Source organism: Carlito syrichta, unplaced genomic scaffold (assembly GCF_000164805.1).
Source record: "Carlito syrichta isolate Samal-C Ts95f unplaced genomic scaffold, Tarsius_syrichta-2.0.1 Scaffold303111, whole genome shotgun sequence".
NCBI lineage: Eukaryota > Metazoa > Chordata > Mammalia > Primates > Tarsiidae > Carlito > Carlito syrichta.
Window position 1 is genome coordinate 1211835 of NW_007247207.1, and position 21283 is coordinate 1233117.

Sequence of the window (21283 nt, forward strand, 5' to 3'; positions counted from 1 at the left end):
AGGTGCCTTCATCAGCCAAGCATTGTTGGCAATTCCTAGTGGTCTGAGAGTTACTTGGCACACTGTCAGGTAACTGACATCCAAACAATATGGGATCTGGTTTTCAGTAAGGTAATTACTGAGCAAACCTGCATGGTCTAGAGACCTAAGCAGGGTGTTACGCCACATTGAACAAACAGCACACCTGAATAAGCTTATTGTCACTAAAAAACTATTCTCTTTACTCACAGGAATATGCCAAAATTGTTTTATTTGCATACAGGCTTAAGCCACCTGTTCTAAAACCACATTGTATTTTCTCACTCTTTCATTTTTTTAGGGCACTGCAGATCTTGAAAGTGGTTTCTATAAGTTTAGTTCAGGAACATTCCCACAAGAATGTAATCCAGGTTCACAACTTCCCATCCAGAGATCACCCCGCGTCCAAGAAGACTCAAGCCTGAGAATCTTTTGCCTCATAATCAGGCACTCTTGTTTGCAATAAATGGGCTAAAAATTCAAACTAATCTTGCTATCACAGAGCATCCTTCCAGCTTTTTTTTTTTTTTTTTTACATAGAAATAATATAGAAACACCAAAAAAAATAGAAATATAGTTATTTTAGAGACTGGTGAAGAATGGCTGTCCTTTATTCATCAGTGGTCACAAACCCCTTGACACTGGAGAATTCATTGACTAGTCAGGGATCATATTTGAGAAATGTTCAGAATATTTTGCTGAAGTCAAGCAACTTAGAAATGGTAACTAATTTCTAGAGCCATCTTGCCAAGATGGAGAAGTTTATTTTACATCTACGTGAGTGCCCCCACAATGAATTTCAATGTGATTCTGGGGTATAAGGACCAGACAGAATCCAGTGTGCTGGATTTTCCTTCTTTCTTTCTTTTTGTAAGCGTTGATCTTTTATTATCTGACTGTAAATCTAGACCATTCACCAGCCCAGGAAGGGCACCTGGATGGGCTTAATCCTCCTCCTCGCCCTCTCCAGCTCCCGCCCCACCCTGGCCCTTCTTGGCATTTTTCCTCTTCACGCGGCCTGGGCGGCCACCCCCGTCTGGAGAGCGGAGGGAGAAGTCAACGTGCTTCTGGGAATCCAGGTGGACGGTGCAGGACGGGATGTCCACAACCTGCTTGCGGCCCCTGATACGGCGCTGGCGGATCAGCACACGAGCATGATGAATGGACTTGGCCAGGCCCAGCTTGAAGACCTGGGTCTGCAGGCGCCTCTCCAAGAAATCCTCGATCTTCGGGCCCAGGATGCTATCCAGCTTCATCTTGCCCTCATCCCGCACCCCAATGCGGGCAAGTCGCCGCCGCAGGGCATTGCCTTCAAACAGACGCCGCGGGTCCTTTCCGTCTAGCGTCAGCAGCTCCCGGGCGGCCTTGCGGATTTTGGCCAGCGTAAACTTGACCCTCGAGCTGAATTTTCTTAAAAGCGATTCTCTATCTGTCTCTCTTAGGCAAGTTTTGCCAATTCACTTAGTCTCCCCATGCCTCCGTTTCCTCCCATTCATTAATTAACAATATACTTGTTGAATCTCCTATGAACCAGATGCTGTAGTCTAGGTTCTGCAGGTAAAACAGCAAAGAAATTGTTGAAAAACATCCTGCCTCAGAGAGCGTGAGGCACTCAACTGGAGGAAAATATACAATGAACAAATGCATAAGTAAAATATGTGGTATATCAGAGGGTGAAAAATTCTGTAAAAGATAGAAAAGAAACCCACCAAAATTCAAGTTGAAATTTGATCCCCAGTGTGGTGGTATTGGAGGTGGGATCCAATGGGAGGTGTTTGGATCATGGGGGTGGATCCCTCATGATTGGCTTTGTGCAGTAGTGAGCAGGTTCTCACTCTGGCAAGACTGGATTTGTTCTTGCAAAGGGTTACTTCAGTTTTCCCAGGAAGAGTTTAGTGCCCAGGAGAGTGGGTTGTTAGAAAGTGAGATTCCTCCTGCTCTTTCGTCTCTCTGCATGTGTGTCCTCCTAACCTTTGATCCCCCCCATCATGTTTTGATCTTGCACATGGTCCTCACTAAAAGCCAAGCAGATGCCAGCACCATGTTTCTTGTACTTCCCAGCCTGCAGAACTGTGAGCAATAAACCTAATTTCTTTATAAATTACCTGGTCTCAGGTATTCTGTCATAGCAACATGTAATAGATTAAGACAGAAGAAATTGTAATTTTAAAGAGGTCTGTCAGAGATTTTTCCTAACAAGGACATTTGGACAAAGTCATGAAGGAGTAAGGAAGTGAGCAGTGTGGATATCTGAGGGAGAGAATTCCAGGCAGAGAGGAAGGAAATGCAAAGGCCCTGAGGTTCAAAGATGTCTGGTGCATTCCAGGGATATTAAAGTGGTCAATAGCAAGCTAAATCAGAGTAAGAAAAGGGGACGGGTAGGTCAGAGCACATTAGGCCTTTTAGGTTATTATAAGGACATTGGCTTAAAGCACTGGACTTAGAGCATTTGTTTTCAGCAGAGTAGCGTGGTCTGACTTGCATTTTTAAAAGATTATGCTAGCTTATATGTGGAAACTAGACTATGGGGAAGCATAAACCCAACTTTACTCAACAAAGAACTTCAAACAAGAGACTATTGCAATAACCCAGGCAACAAACAACTAAGGCTTGAATTAAAATCTCTTTTCTTCTAAAAACAGAGAGTTAGGGAAGAGGATTTGAAACTTAGTAAAATAAGACTAGTGGATGTTATTGGACTCTAGATGTATTTTTGAAGTAGAATCAACAGAATTTCATTGGAATGAATATAGTATTTAAAAGAAGTCAAGGATGACTCAAGCTTTTGGCTGAAGAAACTAGAAGGATGGAGTTGCCCTTTGCCAAGGTAAGGAAGACAGAGGAAGAAGTAGGTTTGGTAGGCAAGGGTATGAAGGAGATACTGTGGTAACCAGGAGCTCAGATTCAGCACCCTGAGTGTGAATTAGGCATCCAAGTGGAGTAAGCAGTTGGTTACATGAATCTAAAGTGCAGGAGATGAGCTCTTCCTAGAAATAGAAATTTGGGGATGATCAGCATAGAGATAGCATTTTTATTTTTTTGAGCTAGAATCTCACTCTGTCACCCAGGCTGGAGTACAGCAGCATACTCACAGCCACTCCAGAGTTGATCTGCTGGATTCTGACAATTCTTCTGCCTCAACCTTCCAAGTAGCTGGAATTATAGGTGTTCACTACCACACCAGCTTATTTTTTAATTTTATTATAGAGACGAGGTCCCAGGCTGGTCTCGAACCCATGGGCTCAGGCAATCCATTCGCCTCGACCTCCCAAAGTGCTGAGATTACAGGCTGAGCCACCAAGTCTGGCCAGAAATAGCATTTTAAGCCCTGAGATTGAAAGAGATCATCAAGGGGTGAGCCTCCAAAATTCAGTGGCCTAAGCAGTGATGAGGAACCAGAAACAGAGATTGAAGAAGACTGGCCAGTGACCCTGGAACACCATGAGAGACATCAAAGGGTGTCCAAGAGCAGGGAATGAGCAACTCTGTCAAACTCCACTGCGAGGTCTCACCAGACAGGATGTGCAATTGACCATTGGAGTCGTGACATTGAGGCTGCTGATGACCTTGTTAAAACCTTTTTTTTCTAAACAGATTTAGGGAAGAGTAATTGAAACTAAGAATACAGATAATCCTTGGGAAGCTTCACTCAAAAGGAGGACCAAGGAAAAGGGGCAGTAGCTGAAGAGGGAGGTAAAGTTAAGAGAGACTTTCTTTAAGTTAGCTTTACTGGGGTATAAGCTACATATGATAAAATCCACCAATTCTAGATGTACAGCTCCATGAGTCTTGACAAATGTATACACCTGTGTAAGCACTACTACTGTCAGAAGCTGCAACCCCTAAAGAGGCAAAATGGAGGTTACCCGAAAATGGGAAAAACACTGACTGGGAGCAGAGCCCCAGTGGGAAGCGGCCATGATGGAGGCAGAGCCCCATGGATCCTATTGAAGGACTCCTTTTAGTCTTAAAGTAATGCATGCTTAGGCTTGAAAAACACTTCCCTTGATAAATAAAACAATTAGCTAGAATGTGCAAGGATGTGGAATTCGCAGTAAACCTATGTATGGAAACGTAAAAAGGGCTCAATAGCAAAAATGTTCCCCCTGAAGGGACAAGGGAATGCAAATTTTGAAACCTTTAGCTAAAAAGGAAAAACAAGTACTTCCTCATATCCTTCCTAAGTAACAACATTGACAGTTGTGATTGATGAGGAAGTGAGAAACTGAGACAGAGTATCTCCAAAAAACAGGTGTTTTCAGGAAAAACAAGTCACAGACATGCCTTTTGATTTAAGAAATATTATAGTTTAATTAGAAAGAGGGTTAAAATTAAAATAAGGATTAGAATTAAATAAATAACAATTATAATTTAAAAAATAAATGTTTATTATAGATGTAGGTATTAGTTAAATATAAGTAATAGAAGGAATAGGAAATAATTCAGTTTTAAGGTAAACTTAAAATTATATACACCTAATGTAGGTTTAAAATTAAATACATTTAGGATTAGAAGTAAGATTAATTTAATATATAAGTGTAGATTTAGGCATGTTTTGTTTAGAAATATAAAATGTAAAATGGGTGATAAGAAAATGGCAAATAATATAGATAAGGCAATTAGAATTAAGAAAGTTAAATTTTTTTAAAAATAGAGTATTAAGAATTCGTAGTGGGTAAGATAAGGGTGGTTATATAAAAGAAAAAAAGTCAATATGTTGTTGCTAAAAATATATATAAAGGTAGAATTAAGAAAATAGATTAGTAAGGGAAAAGAAATAGAATAGCGAAGGGAAGAGATTCAGTTGGTCTAGAGGTCACAGGATGTGGCTGATAAATTCTTGGCAGCTGGTATTTTGTTACACCACTGGTAGCAGGAAGGAACAAAATGAAACTTATAAAGGTCAACTTCCCCATAAACAAAAGAAAAAACATGATGTCAACATTTAATGTGTAACATGGGATACATTTTGTGGGTAGGGGGGTCAGTAAAAAAACTATATAAGCTTGTAAGAATTGAATAAAAATTGGCAGAGTCTTGAGCTCTCCCCAGGAAGAGGATTCCTGTAGTTTTTGTCTTTTCTCTTTCGCCACTTCCCAATTCCCCCATCTCAAGCCCTGACTCTCTCCTGGAGCTGGACTACAGCATACTACAATCAAGATACAGAATGTTTTCATCACTCAGACACTTCTTTTGTGCCTTTTCTAGTTTATCAGTCTCACACCCCCAAACCCAGGCAAACACTGAGTTGCTTTCTGTCATTATAGATCAGATGTGGTTTTCTAAAGCTTCACATAAATGGAATTATACAGTATGCCATCTTTTATATTTGGCTTATTTTTCTCAGTACACTATTGCTGAAAAACATCCATGTTGATGTATTTATTTATTGGTACGTCCTTTCTATGACTGAGTAGTATTCCATTGTATGGATATACCACAGTTTGTTTATCCATTTACCTCCTGATAGACATTTGAGCTGTTCTCCAGTTGGGGCTTTTATGAATAAAGCTGCTATAAACATTTGTGTACAAGTCTTTTGTGGATATTTGCTTTCATTCAACAAAGAATTTTTGTTCAAGATCAAAGGAATTTGGAAGTCACCATTTCGATTAGGGTGATGCAAAGATTTAGAATTTATCATAACGTCTTGGTCTTGGGTTTATATACTTTCTTGTAAACTAAATAAGCATCAGTCATCTGTAAACATTTATTCAGTGTCCCACTTTAGTGAAATAGTGTGGATATTGCCCTTCCCTTCAGTTAGCACACAGTCTTGTAAAGAAAACAAAAGCAAAAATAGATTGGGTGAGGGTAAGCTTCTTCACAGATCTGGCAGTAAACTCAAGGGATCCTTTGTCCGAGGAGACAAAAACTGGCTACAGCTATAAGTTGGCTCAAGAAAATGTTTACACATAATAATACAAGTTATAAAATGTTAAAGAATAAATTTGTCAGTGTTAAGGAAAAGTTGGGTATGCTTATGACACATTTCTAACCCTGAAGAGTATCAACATCCTCATTATCAATTGTAACCACCATGCTCTTGGGTGCATCGTTCATAAAGGTGACCTCCCCATGATTTTGGTGACCAACTGCCAGCTTTTGATTGAGGAAGCATAGCATGTGTTGTTTCTAGTTCTTCCTGACTCACCTTTTGCATGATCTATGGTAGCTTATCTAACTTTTTATGCCACCATTTTTTCCTTTGTAAAATGTAAATAACAACATACGAGTGACATTAGTGAAGTATTGCAAGATGTACTCTGTTCCCTGACTACAGAGTAAAGTGTGAGAACTAACAACAAAATAATACCACAAGAACAAGTTTCCCTGTGTTCCCCAAACTTTGCCTATAAAAAATACTTGAAATCCTATTTCTTTTTTAATCTGCTAAGAATAGGTGGGCCAGACTATACTGAAAAAGAGAGATGCAGTCCCTGACATCTGGGAGCTGGTATGACACTTGCAGCGGGGCATTGATATACTTAGGAGCTGAACTGGCAGGCATTGGTGGGCCATGATGTCTCCTGGTGGCCATAAACCATCTCACAGACACTGACATCAGACGAGGTTCCCATGAGGCCATGATAAAGTGAGACAAAACAAGACTACCTCATAATCTTATCTAAGAACAGACAAAAATATGGGCACTGTAAAATCCACAAAATAGCAAATATCCTAGTCTCTCCTGGTTAATATGATTGACTGCTGCTTTCTTACCAATTACAGTTTTATCTTTGGTCTAGACTCTCTTCCTTATAGATACAACTTATTGAGAAACCCAATCTCAAAACTATTCCCACTCTCTACTCTCTGACTCCTCTAGACCCTCCACAAGTTTGCCCAATCTAAAGCCAGATCCTATGATAAGTCATTTCTAATCCCTTCTTGCTGAGGTCTCCGTGGTATATGTTCTTTCTCATTGCAACAAGGAATCAACCTAATTTGTCTAACTACAGGAGTGTCCCTGGTGGTCTCTAATGCAGGACATTGACATTACATTGTTTCCAAAATCTTCAGTAAGAAAAAGAGAGGCAGGGCTTAAGACATCACATCTCTCAGAAGTATTTTCACTTTACAAAATTAATCTCGAAGTTTACAACAGTCAACTTTTTTTTTAAAAGTCTCGAAGTTTGTGTAAGTCAAGAAACTGGTTCCCCACTGGTATAATGTAATGTCCCAAGAGGGACTGGCAATATGGAGACTGAGGTTACCAACAGAGTTTCTCCTCTGATGTTTCCCTCACAGTCCCTGCCTTCCCAATCCTGGCCAGTTCTAGACACAGCCCAGTCCAGGCTCTGAGTCAGCCACCCCTGACCACAGCAAGGATTAACACTAGTGTGTGGAATCTGGAATTCATCTTCTTGCTGTAGGCCTGGTGTCTGCCGAGGCCTGAGCACCAGGCTACAAGCCCTATTCTCAAACCAGACTTCAGCCTCAATTTCCTACTTAGTATTCCAGCCCATTGCTGGGTCTGGAGCTTTGCCTAGAACCATCATAGTTCATCTGGCGGGGATTCAACACCTTGCTGTGTCCCTGCCCTCGTATACCCCCTGGGGGTCGTAGCTTGTTCCCTATATTCCCAGCTGCTGGCAAGGGGTACCAATTCAAATGCATCTTCCAGAGTCATGACATAGCTGACCTTTCTGGCACTGCACAGTTGCACCATGGGTTCTGGAATGGGTCCCGAGGCTGAAAAATCTCCCTAGCCTGTTCCCATCTGGTACAGGGTTTTTTCCAACACTTCCTCTTGACCAGTGCTGGCTTCCCTAACAGTTGAGCCCACCCAAGTTTATAACAGCCCCAGCTCACCAGACACATTTTATTCATGTGCAACCGGATACCTTCCTTGGCCATCACCCAACAGAGAAAGTTGCTACAAGAACCAGCCTGCTATATCTTCAGAGCTTCCAGACAAAATCTCAGAGTTAGAAAAGCAGCAGGAGACAAGGATTGCATAGCAAGAACTGGGGCCATTATTCTATGTGCCTGTATCACTTGCTGGGAGCAAATAAATGCAACTCAAAACCCCCTATGGTTTAAACATACATAAGAACTTGATCAATACTATAGCACTGAGTATTTGCTAGATGTTTAACAAGCTCATCATAAGTGCTCAATAAATATCTGTTCAACTAATAAATAGGTTTGACAAACGGAGGTGCAATTCTTATTGCTATTGCTCAGGATTATACAACTAGTTACCTTAGAGTTGGAACTAGAATTACACTCTCTTAGCTCCAACCCAGTACTCTTTGTCTAGAGCAAAGTCTTCATAAGTAAATAAGGCTGCGTGAGGTGGCTCACACCTATAATCTCAGCACTTTGGGAGGCGGAGGTGAGAGTTTTGCCTGAGTCCACCGGCTCAAGACCAACCTGGGCAACTTGGAGAGACCTCATCTCTACAGTAAATTTTTTAAAAATTAGCTGGGTGTGGAGGCAGATGCCTGTAGTTCCAACTCCTGGGAGGGCTGAGGCTGAAGGATCAACTGAGCCCAGCAGGTGGAGGCTGGGTGGCCATGTGCGTGCCACTGCACTCCAGCCTGGGCGACAGAGTGAGACTCCAACTAAAAAAATAAATATTGGTTAATTCATAGTAGCACAAATTTCTAAACACATTTTTTTACTGAATTTTTATCTCTAAAATTAGTGAATTTTTGCTCGTTTTTGGAAGCTAATACTGGCTACTGCTAATATTTGGTCAAGAAATAAACCAGAAGTGAGCCAGACAGGGTGGCTCATGCCTGTAATCCCAGCACCAAGGGAAGTAGAGGCAGGAGGATTAGTTGAGGTCAGGAATGCAAGATCAGCCTGGGCAGCATAGTGAAACCTCTTCCTTTACAAAAAATTTGCCAGGCATGGTGACATACCTGTAGTCTTAGCTACTCAGGAGTCTGAGGCAGAAGGATCACTCCCAGGAGTTTGAGATTGCAGTGAGCCGTGACTGTGCCTCTGCACTTGAGCCTGAGTGACAGAGCAAGACCCTGCCTATAAAAAAAAAGAAGAAAGAAAAAAGAAATATACCATCAGTGTGCCTGAATTCTGTAGCAAAATTGGGATAGCACCCATTCACTTCCAAGAATTTAGAAACATTTTTATCATGCAAAAGCATATTTAACTATTAAATAATATCATAAAACTTGGAGCTTTTTCATGTCCTTGAAACACAAAGTAGAAAAGGGGTATGAAAAAAAGTGAGCCTTGGATGGTGAGAGAGCGAAAGGGGAACAGAAAGAAGACTGGAAGCCAAAGAAACACCCAGTTCTCCTGGGATTAACCTTGCCCCTCCCCTCTCATCACTTCAGAAAAAGAGGCTTTAAAGAAAGGATTTGGGTGATTCTACTTCTCTTTTTTTTTTTTAATTGGAGTCTCACTCTGTCACCCAGACTGAAGTGAAGTGGCCGGGAGCGGCCACCGCAGCCTCAACCTGGGCATGCGTTACTAACGCCCGGCTGGTTTTTTGATTTATTGCAGAGATGAGGTCTCGCTGCCCAAGCAGGTCTCGAACCCGCAGGCTCAGGCAATCCACCCACCTCAGCCTCCCCAGGGCACGGGATTACAGGCCGAACCACCGAGCCCAGCAGATTCTACTTCTCTTCCTTCTCTAGGGATTGATGCAAAGAACACAGCTCCCATTGATATGCAAACACCAGCTGTGTTGGGTTTAACAGTCATTTACACTTTAATTAAAAGGAATCCCTCTAATCTGATGATATGATTGCCTTGCTACTCAAAGTATGGTCCACAGAGGACCAGTAACATCAGCACCACCTGGAGATTTAGGAGGCCTGCGGACTCTCCAGCACATCCCAGACCTCCTAAAGCAGAATCTGCAGTTTATCGAGATCCCCAGGTGGCTCATAGGCACGGTGATCTTCAAGAGACTCTTTTCAGCAGTTGTGAAGAGGCAGACGACTGGTACAGGCAAGAGATCATTTTAGTTCGTAGGGGCCTTCGAAGAAGGTGTGGGGTGGGAGCACTGCAGGGCATGGGGGAAGGCGCCAAAGATCAATTTGTCTTTTTAGCATGTTTCATAGGGACCCCGGGGACTCTTCCACCCAAATCACCTGGGTATGCAACGGATTGCCAAGGCCTGCGAGGTTCCTCTATGTTGAAATATAGGCAACATGTGTACAAGAATTAATGTAACTCAGACCCTTGTATGTGGTTGGTCAGCTGTAGCATTGAGCAAGAGAGATTATGCAGTCCTCCAAGACATGCACACTACAGTCAAAGTGTACCCAGGAGTAAGGAGAATGTGATTCCTATGTTCATGTGAGGATGTGTCAGAAGCTCTGATTAGTGTGCTGAGACCCTCCCCACACCATGTAAAACACGTGCAATTGACTAGAGACTGACATAGAAAGATGCTACTACTCTGAATAATTGAATAAGCGACTCGATTTTGCTGAATCCACTGAAACCCAAGCAGTATCTTTTTTTTTTTTTTTTTGAGTTGGAGTCTCACTCTGTCGCCCAGACTGGCGTGCAGTGCTCCCGGCCTCGACCTGCTGGGCTCCGGCGATCCTTCCGCCTCAGCCTTCCAAGTAGCCCGGAATTACAGGCATGCGCTACCACGCCCGGTTGATTTTTTGATTTACTGTAGAGATGAAGTCTCACTGCCCAGGCGGGTCTCGAACCCGCGGGCTCAGGCAATCCACTCACCTCAGCCTCCCAAAGGCGCGGGATTACAGGCTGAGCCACCGAGCCTGGCCAGCAGTCTTTTTCAACATAATTACCTATGTTTGATTCAAATAAAAACATGCATTCCAGTCTTTACAGTATGCGTCTTCTGTATTTTTAACCAACCTGCGTGTAAGCCTGACTGTCATAAACTTCTGAATTTTTTTCTTTTTTTTTTTTTTTTTTAGTTGGAGTCTCACTCTGTTGCCCAGGCTAGAGTGCAGAGGCACGCTCACGGCCACCGCAGCCTCGACCTGCCGGGCTCAGGCGATCCTCCCGCCTCAGCCTTCCAAGTAGCTGGAACTACAGACGCATGCCACCGCACCCGGCTAATTTTCTCCTTTATTGTAGAGATGCGGGCTCGCCCAGTTGCCCAGGCGGGTCTCGAACCCGCGGGCTCAGTCGGTCTTCTCGCCTCGGCCTCCCCAAGTGCTGGGATTACAGCTTGAATTACGTTTTCCCCGGGGTGGAGTCTCACAAGGGTTAACGACAGAAATGTCTTTGGCCAGTGGGGGGGAGTGAAGGGCAGCAGAAGAGGAGTCGGCTTGGGGCAACGGACCTCCCGCTGGGCGATTGAACCCGCGTGACGATTAGAGACCAAGAGATCCCTTGTTGGGGCTGGGGGGGAGGCTGGCGTGCTCCAGTTAAGCTGGGGCGGCTCGGGAGGAGCCGGCACAGCCGACGACCCCAGCCCAGGGGAGTTCCGGGAAGCAGTTAGACGGGCGGCCGGGAGGGAGGGACACCGGCTCTCGGATTGCGACCTGGAGCCAGCGGTCCTTCCCAAACCCCAAACCCAGCCTCCAGGCTTGGCCTCGGGCAGCTGCTAAATGTTTTAGTCAGAATTCACTTCATTGAAAAGAATAGCTCAGCCCGTAGCCACCGACGCCCCCGTCCCTCCCGCCCAGGGAGCTGCGGTTTCTCCCTGGGGGATGCAATGAAGGGGATGCAATGAAGGTGGAGTGCCCAACCTGCCAATTACCCCTCGGTAAGAAGAGCGGCTGGCAGGTTGAAGAGGCTGCGAGTGGGCCTGCGTGCGAGGGTGTGTGTGTTTGGGGAGAAGGAAGTCAACTCCTCACCCACACAGAAAGCTTGAAAGCTTGAAAGCCTGATGTCCTTTATTTGCTTATCATCATCAAGCCTCTCCTTTGTAGGGTGACGTGCTTTAAGTTTGGGAGGAAATCTGGATCCAGTCGGATGGATAGGTACCTTTGTAAAGAGGACACGAGCTCAGGTATTTAAAACTGAATCCTGGTTCCCCAAGTAATGTTTAGAAATAAACTCCCTTCCCATTAAACTCCCTCAACAGCTTGTGCCTGCTAAGTCAGACGTCCTCGGTTTTAAATATTCTGTCCTGACCCGTGCGGTGGTTTAGCCTGTCATCCCAGCACTTTGGGAGGCCCGAGGTGAGAGGGATTGCCAGACCCCGGGGGTTCGAGACCAGCCTGGGTAACTTAGTGAGACCTCCTCTCTAAAATAAATCACAAAAATTAGCCGGGCATGGTGGCATGCGTCTGTGGTTCCAGCTACTTGGAAAGCTGAGGTGGAAGGATCGCCTGAACCCAGCAGGTCAAGGCTGTGGTGGCCATGAGCATGCCACTGCACTCCAGCCCGGGTGACAGAGTGAAACTCCAACTCAAAAAAAATAAATAATTAATTAAATAATAAACAAAATAAAGTTAGGGTTAGGGCTAGGGTTAGAGGTATCTTTAAAAAGGGAGTATGTTGTGCTGATCAGATTCTTCACTGATTCTGCTATTATCTGATAAACGTGAATCCAGGACAGAATGTTTTTTTAAAGATATCTCTAATGCCCTCACGAGTTACAGATTATGCGTGATTTCTCACTTATAGATGAAGCCAGAAAAAAATTGAAATGTGAAGATACGTTCTGGAAGGGCACTTATTAAAATCATATGTACTCCTAATTAACAAAGAGGAAATGACTTATACTTCGTTGGCCTGCATGCATGCTTCTTTACATTGAACATTTCTGAACTGCTTAATGTTTTCAAGATTTTTAAGGATTTTTAAATTTAAATATTTAGACTTTTTAGGATGTTTAAATTGAAATGTTTAGATTTTAACGTCTTCATAACCAACACTATCTGGATCCAAATTTGTGGCACACTTTATAAATTGTCTACCGAATATGTGCTCTGTTGGACACAAAAAATAATCATCACAATCACTATAATTTCCTGATTGCTTGTTCTATGCCAGAAACTGTACTAGGTGCATTGTATGGTCTACTGCTCATTTTTAATCACCACCACCACCCTTTTTGGTAGCTGTTATCATCCCACACTAGAGATTAAGGTGAAATTGAACAAAAGGCAGTGGGGGTGAGACATGAACCATGCCCTCCTCAGTTAATCCACAAGTGAATAATACCAGATACTCAGTGCCATCATCTCTACAAATTTATTGCCAGCCTACTGTGGACCAGCCTCTTTTCCAGATGCTCATAAACACTAGCTTATTTGATTCTCACAAAGGCCTCTTGAGATGCCTCCATTTTCACCACGATTTGGGTGAGAACACTGACTTAACTACACCGATCACGAGTGGCAAAGTCAAGAGTGCAACACAGATCTTCTGCAGATTTCAGTGCATTGCCACTGAAAATCATTTGCTTCTCAGACAAACAAACACAGAACAGAAGCTCATATTCACTTTCATAATGTGGCAGGAACAGTCTGTTTACTGATGTCTTTGCTCTCAGTAGCATGCCTGGCCCTTTCCCAGAAGGCAGCTAAGAGGAGAGTGGAATTATCAAAGGTGGACTGTCAGCAAGAACTCTCTTCAAATCCTCTGCTGTGATGCAATAGCTATATGAGCTTAAGGGAGTTTGTTATTTATCCCCAACTCTTGTTTCTTCATCAGCCACATGGGCATTACTTATCTGTCTCCTCATCATCACCTTTGAAAATTAAATGCCATAAGGGCAGAGACTTTATCTTGTTTACTCCTCTTGTCTCAAATGTTTAAAATATAGTACCGGTTGGGTATGGTGGCTCACGCCTGTAATCCCAGCACTTTGGGAGGCTGAGGTGAAAGGATTGCTTAAACCCAGGGCAACATACACAGCAAGATCCTATTTCTACAAAAAAAAAAAAAAAAAAAATCAAAAAATTATCCGGGCCTGGCGGCACACCTATAATCCCAGCCACCACAGAGGCTGAGGAGGGAGGGTCACCTGAGCCTAGCGGGTCAAGGCTGCAGTGAGCTGTGATTGTGCCACTGCACTCTAGTCTGGGCAACAGAGTGAGATTCTGACTCAAAAAAGAAAAGTATGCACTTAAATATTTTTGTAGGGAAAAAGATATGATCACAAATTTATTGTAAAGATCAAGAGAGTTCATATGTACAAAAGTTCTCAGTTTGTTCTTTTTTCCTACCATCCTGGTGTGGGATTAATCCTCAAATTAGGTTAGGTAAATCTTACGAACTAGTTGTATGGTACCCATCTAGATATAGATTCTCCTTCAACTTTTACAAAGTCTTATCTTTTTTTTTTTTTTTTTTTTTTTAATTAATCAGTATTTTTATTATAGTTTTGTGGGGTACAGTTAAGGATTAGGTGTACAATTACGTTTCATTCAGACACCCTGTTGATAAGAGGTGTTTTCCCAGCCCCAGACAGATATTTGCTACTGTTAATCCCCTCCCCCTCCCCCCCATAGTTTCCCAGTACCGTCAGTCATTTTGTTATAGTATTACATTGGATGTTCAAGGTCCATTATATGAGTGAGAACATGTGATATTCTGATCTTTGTTTCTGTGTGAGGTCACTCAGTATTATAGACTCTAGTTCCATCCAGGTTGCTGCAAAATTCATGATTTTGTTCTTTTTTATGGCTGCGTAGTATTCCATCGTGTATATGTACCACATTTTTTTAATCCAGTCCTCTTTTGATGGGCAGCATGGTTGTTTCCAGGTTCTTGCTATTGTGAACAATGCTGCGATAAACATACGTGTCCAGGTATCTTTTTTATAGAGTGATTTGTGTTCTTCAGGGTATATTCCCAGTAGGGGGATTGCAGGGAAAGTCTTATCTTTTAAACATACTTTGAGAGCATCTAAAGCTTTTGGATTTTTAGGATTGGGTGGGTGAAAAACAATTACCAAAAGTTTTCATTCGTATTCCAGCCATTTCATCCATGTGACTTTGAATTGGGCACTTAACTATCTGGGGTTCAGAAAATGGGATACTACTACATTCTTAAGGATTATTATTAATATCAGTTCTAAAATTGTATAAAATATGTTTTTTCTAAATACAAAATTATTGTCGAGGCATATTTGTTCATCAAAACTGCTGGCAATCTACATTATAAATTCAGATCATTTATCTTGGTGCTTTGCCTAGAAGTTTTTATTTTTATTTTTTATAATACTAGTAGATAATATGTTTAATAAGCACTAACACTGGCCATAGGCCAAATGCCCAGAAGTTTTTAAATTTAATAAATGCATTGTGCAGTAATGACAAGAACTAATCCTAAGAACTTCTCAGGGCTGAGTGTTCATTTCAGCACTTGACACATATTAACTCACTTAAATCTGGCATCTCTTCTGTGAGGTGAGTGTCATGGATGGGTAAACTGAGGCACACAGAGGCTAAGTAAAAGACAAAACTAGAAAGTAGGATTTGAGCCTAAGAGACTAAATTCAGAGACTGTGCTCTTAACCTCTAAATTATGTGTTTTGACTTCATGATTTAACCATCATTTCGATCAGGGCTCTTGATTTTTGTGCTCCATGGACCCCTCCAGCAGCCTTACGAAGCCTACTGTTCACCTCTCAGAGCAATGTTCTAAATGCTTTAAATAAAATACACAGATAATGCATACAAAGAGAAACAGTATATAGGGAAAACAATTATTCAAATGTTCTTAAAACTAAACTTATAGCATGATAATATATTTGCTTCTTTATTACCTGTTAGAAAACAAGATCTGGTGTCAGGGTCTGATAACTACCAACATTTAGTTGTAATGAAAAACATGTATGCTCACATGAAAATATCTGATTTATTTTGGTGTCAACGTCTCAGGTATAGCTGACACTACTGTGGTTTGTAGCCTACATTCTTGATTGAAGGAAATGCTAAATTTCAGATTTAGGGCAGTGAAATCAAGATGTAAAATTTTCCCAAGTTCACCGAACACTGAGTTTCTATCAAGTTCCTCTTAAATAGACCCTCAGTTCAGTCATCTAATTATGCTTGGATAATCATTTACGGGTGACAGAAAATGCTAATTGGCATGATATTTTGAAATAGATGTAGCTTTTCCTCCTTAAACATCTCTTGGTAGTTTTAACTCAGACTTTGTTGAAACATAGCAAAATTCACATATTTAAAACATATCAGCCGGGTTCGGTGGCTCGGCCTGTAATCCCGCACCTTTGGGAGGCTGAGGTGAGTGGATTGCCTGAGCCCGCGGGTTCGAGACCCGCCTGGGCAGCAAGACCTCATCTCTACAATAAATCAAAAAATCAACCGGGCGTGGTAGCGCATGCCTGTAATTCCAGCTACTTGGAAGGCTGAGGCGGAAGGATCGCCGGAGCCCAGCAGGTCGAGGCTGCGGTGGCCGGGAGTGGCCACTGCACTCCAGTCTGGGTGACAGAGTGAGACTCCAACTCAGAAAAAAAAACAAAAACAAAAAAAACATATCAAGGGCTTATTTTCTACATGTGACTTTTAGGGACTCAGCTCTTTTCTATGTAGTCTTCATTATTAAACTATTTTATCATTGAGTTTCATTATTTACTGAATAAGTGGAGCTATAAATTCAAACCAACCTTCTCTGGGGACCTGTAATTTGGCCTGCTTGGTAAAAGCAAGTTCACTATTTGGGAAAATCCTGTGTTTATCCTATATAACCACTAGATGGCACTAACTGTTTGATATTCTTCTTTCTGCCTGAAATGTTAACCGCCCCCCACACCCACTCTCTTCTATCCCCAAATTGAAAACGATTATCTGGAAACTTTTATCCACAAACACTAAGAGTTGACATCTCTTTCTGAAACGAGTTAAAGCTTTTTTTTTTCATTCTGTTTTTATTTTATCTTTTAAAGACCATGACATCATTTTGTGCTTCCTTTGATTCTCCAGGGCTTTTTCAAGTTCATTAGAACTTCAGCAATTCAAGATGTTTCACACCAATTAGGACTACCTTCTCTAAAACATTCTGTGATTTTCCAGCAAAAGCATGATCCATGAGAAGCCTCGCTTCCCAACTGGATGCTGGCAACAGAAACATTTTTAGAATAGCAAAATTATTGTGTTAAATCCCTTCCTGTCATAGGAGTTAGAGACTTGACCTCCATTGCTTCAGAGAAATCACATTTATAGGCTGATGCATCAGTCGTGGATCATAAATAGGACAAGGGCTACATGCAATAAAAGACTGGACCAATGCACTCCTCAGTGATATGGGACTTGTGAGAAGCGTTTTTAAAGGAGTAATAAAATGTAACTGTGTTTTAAAACTGTCTCTTGAAATAAGCACTTTCATTATGTTAGCAACTGAAGCAGTGTACCCCCAAGAAGCACAAATACAATATATTCCCAGCAGTACTGAAGTTCCACTGTTGTAAAACATACCATTGCTGTTAATGTTCATAACTTTGCATATTGCCTGTACTGTTACATAAAATAAATCAGTGAGAGCAAGCTACAATATTTATCATTTTGATCAAAAGAAAGGAATCTGACAGAATGGTTTTCACTGAGGAGATATATCCCTGTCCTCTCTGCTGCTGGTAGAAATCACCATTGGGCCAGGCTCGGGGACTCAACTAGTAATCCCAGCACTTTGGGAGGCCGTGGCGGGTGGGTTGCCTGAGCCCGTGGATTCGAGATCAACCCAGACAACTTGGCGAGACCGCGTGTCTACAATAACATAAAAAAATTGGCAGGGCATGGTAATGTGCACCTGTAGTTCTGGCTACTTGGAAGGCTGAGGCAGAAGGATCACCAGAGCCCAGCAGGTCGACGCTGGGGTGGCCGTGAGCGTGCCACTGCACTCCAGCCTGGGTGACAGAGTGAGATTCCAACAAAAAAATAAAAATAAAAATAAAAAAAATCACAATTGGAGCTATGATGGATGATTCTGCATCTGAGCATGTGAAATTCGATTGTTCGTTGTAAATATTTACACTTTCATTTACCATCCAAAGCCAAACTTGCATTCTGCTTCCCCTAATCTAAAACTTTATTTCAGAATATGTCAACCTTCAAAATATTTATTATATCTCCTAAAGTTAAGATTATCAAGAATACACAACTAAATGACATAATTATTCTTTTTCCAAAACGAAAAAGGGAAATAAACTCTCAAAGCTCGTGAGGTTATTCTTAATGTTTGTGACCACTCTGCTGATTTGGGGCAGGGACGTCTAGGTCCATGCAGGACAGGGCAGTCGGAGGAAAAGAGTGGACAGGCATTAGCCAAAAACGAGAAAGCTTAAATGAGTAGGGTGAGGCTAGATTACAAAAGGAGTTTGTCTCATCTCCTGATTTTCTTGTGGCTGTATTTACGAGGGGGGAACCCCCAAACCCCCAAAATTATTCTTTGAAGGGTGGTCCCCTTGTAGTATAGGCTTCTCCCGCTAGGTAGGTATTCTAGGAACCAAAGTGTTCTAGGAACCCATCGGCATCACTGTGCCAGCTAGCGTTGTTGTGAGAAGCTGTGTTTGACTTCAATGTTTTTTGGTTTTTTTTTTTTGAGATTTTTTTCAGTGTGCTTGCCCATTTCATGATTGGTGATTTTAGAGCATACCTGCTCCACACTGCACTGAGTGCTCAGCAGTTTTTGACCTCAAACTGCATGACCCCCGTGCTCCACCTTCCCTATTCACCTCATCTTGCCCAAGCAGCATTTTTTGTTTGTCTCCCTCATGAAAAAAGTCCTCAAAGGGAAATGTTTTGCCGACGTGGAAGAGGTGAATCAAACAACAATAGAAAAACAACAGAAGCACTAAAAGGCATAAAAACTGACAAGTTCAAAAACTGTTTTGAGCAGTGAAAAAAGTATCTCAATGGGTATAATACATCAAACAGAGGTGACTGAAGTTTAAACATGTAAGAATAAATACATATTTTAAAATAAATAAATTCCAGAGTTTTGTGGGTTCCCCTAGTATCTACTTACTGTTGGAGAACTATGTTTCCACATGGCGTTCGAAAAGCATTGGCTGTCATGTCTAATATTTCCCGCCAGGATTCCAGGTCCCCCAGAGTTCATGCAGTTCACCATTAGTTACAGGAGGTGGCCCCAGGATTCCCCAGCATTGCTCTCTGGGGACCCTTTCTCCCAGGCACGGAGGGAATGAGGAGATCACCCCCAGAATGTTCTTGGCACTGTAGTCAGAGTGGTTCTTTGACACATTTCAAGAACAGTTTTTCATATAGTGAGAAAGTAAAAAGTCAACTCAGTCTCTGGAAATGGAGTGTTGGGGGAAAAAAAAAGTGTTCTTGTTCCAATTCATTTGTCTTTTTAAATGCGTCTTATTTGTACTCTTTTCCCCCAAAATTATTACCTTTAGATGTGGATTTGGGAAAAACACCTTAAAAGGCCCATTTTGTTATGTGCTTTTTAAGCATTTGTTTTAAATTAAATCTACCACACTCTTTTTCTCAGATTGCCCTAAAAATTAGCACAGAATCATTGACTTTTGCCCGGAAGAGGTGAGAAATAGTAATAATGGTAATAAAAAATGGCCAGAGGTCTGAATCTTGAAAGAGTTTACTTATTTTCTAAGAAAGGAGGTAGGGCAATAAATATTGTGTGTGTGTGTGTGTGTGTGTGTGTGTGTGTGTGTGTGTGTGTGTGTTACATCTCTCATAAGAATTAATTTTTTAATTGAATTTATTTTTCTCCATTTTTATTTTAGATTCAGGGGTACACATGCACATTCGTTACATGGACATATCATGTAGTGGTGGGGATTGGGTCACTATCTGGCCCCTTCTCCAGACAGTGAACGCTGTATCCACAGGTAATTTCTGAACCCTAGCCTCTGCACCTCCCCACCTCCTCCCTTACTGGTGTCCCCAGTGTCTATTATTTCTGTCTTCGCAACCATTTAACTTCTGTACGAGTGAGAACATGTGGTGTTTGCTTTTCTGTTTCTGAGTCAGTTCACTTAGGATGATGATCTCCAACTCTCAATATGTAAAAATAATTATATTTCAAAAATTGTGTTTTTTTGGAAAAGCAACTTTGTTGGAGGTAGAATCACCTGTTCCAAATAATTTTGACCATGCCCACTAGTGTTTCCATTCTCAGAGCTTTTCCATCTGTCCTGTTTGTATAATTAGACTAGAAATCAATTAGTATAACTCTTGATTTTCTGCAATCTTTTATTTAATGCTCCATGATGATATAATGATCTCACTGCATTCTGCCTAAACCAGACAATTGGATCTGCCATTTATCTTCGTGTGTGCCATGAGGTGACCATGAACTACATCTCAGGAAAAACCGACTGATTTGTTCAGGTGTGAGCAGTGTTTTCTTAACTACCAAAGCATTCCAGTTCAACAAGATGTTCCAGGAAAATATAATTTTGAAACCAGTCGGTTCAGCTCTAGGTAGGAGAGAGCACTTAATTACTCTCAGGTGGTCACCGGTAAGAACAGTCTTAACATCATAGCAGCCAAATCATGCCTGAAGCAGGTAGGAAGGCCCCACAGCATAAGCACTTTTTAAGGATAAGATATGGAAAGTCAGGGCAGGAACCAGGCCAGGTCTATTTCACAACAGAAGTTACTGGAAAGTGACGGAAGTAAGTCACAGGCAAAGAGGCAAGGAGGCACTAGGTGAACCTGAATCCGATTTGTCTCAGATTCCCAAAGATCTTATCAGAGTCACTGTACTATTTTATTGTCTACATTCCTACCTCTCTCCTGCCACTTCCCATTACTTTATCTCCCACTTGAAAAGGTTTCATTGTTTCATAATCTGCAGCATTTTGACTGGTGAATCCAGTCCAATTTTTTGGGCTGCAGGTCAAGTATGTCTTGAAACTGTTTTCTCCCGCATTCTGCTTCACAAAAAAACATGAACAAAGCAGAGGGCTATGGAGGAGAGACACCATGGGGAAGCATATCACACAGCAAAATTGCCTCGTTTAGATAGTTGTTTTCCAAAAACTTCATTAAATTCCAAAACCTTGACTGAGTTACTTCTATTAGAAATCAATTTTCTGGCCAGGCTCGTGGCTCAGCCTGTAATTCCAGAACTTTCGGAGGCCGAGGTGAGTGGATTGCCTGAGCCCGCGGGTTCAAGACCAACCCGGGAAACTTGGCGAGACATCATCTCTACAATAAATCAAAAATTAGCCGGGCATGGTAGCGCGAGCCTATAGTTCTGGCTACTTGGAAGGTTGAGGTGTAAGGATTGCCAGAGCTCAGCAGGTCGACACTGGGGTAGCCACGAGTGTGCCACTGCATTCCAGCCTGGGCGACGGAGGGAGACTCAACCACAAAAAAAAAAATCAATTTTCTCTGAGTTCTGTAACTGAAATGCATCCTACTCTGAAAAAGAATCAAGAGACTCAATTAAT

At 42.0% G+C, this 21283-nt stretch overlaps 1 pseudogene across 1 annotated transcript; it reads right to left on the bottom strand.

Annotated features, from left to right (window-relative positions):
• Positions 1–889: 889 nt before the first annotated feature.
• Positions 890–18960, bottom strand: LOC103260074 (annotated as a pseudogene). The gene is made up of 3 exons (XR_002481941.1): positions 18868–18960; positions 11684–11910; positions 890–1455 (listed from the first exon to the last, which is right to left on the bottom strand). The product of XR_002481941.1 is annotated as a 40S ribosomal protein S9 pseudogene (transcript).
• Positions 18961–21283: the final 2323 nt, after the last annotated feature.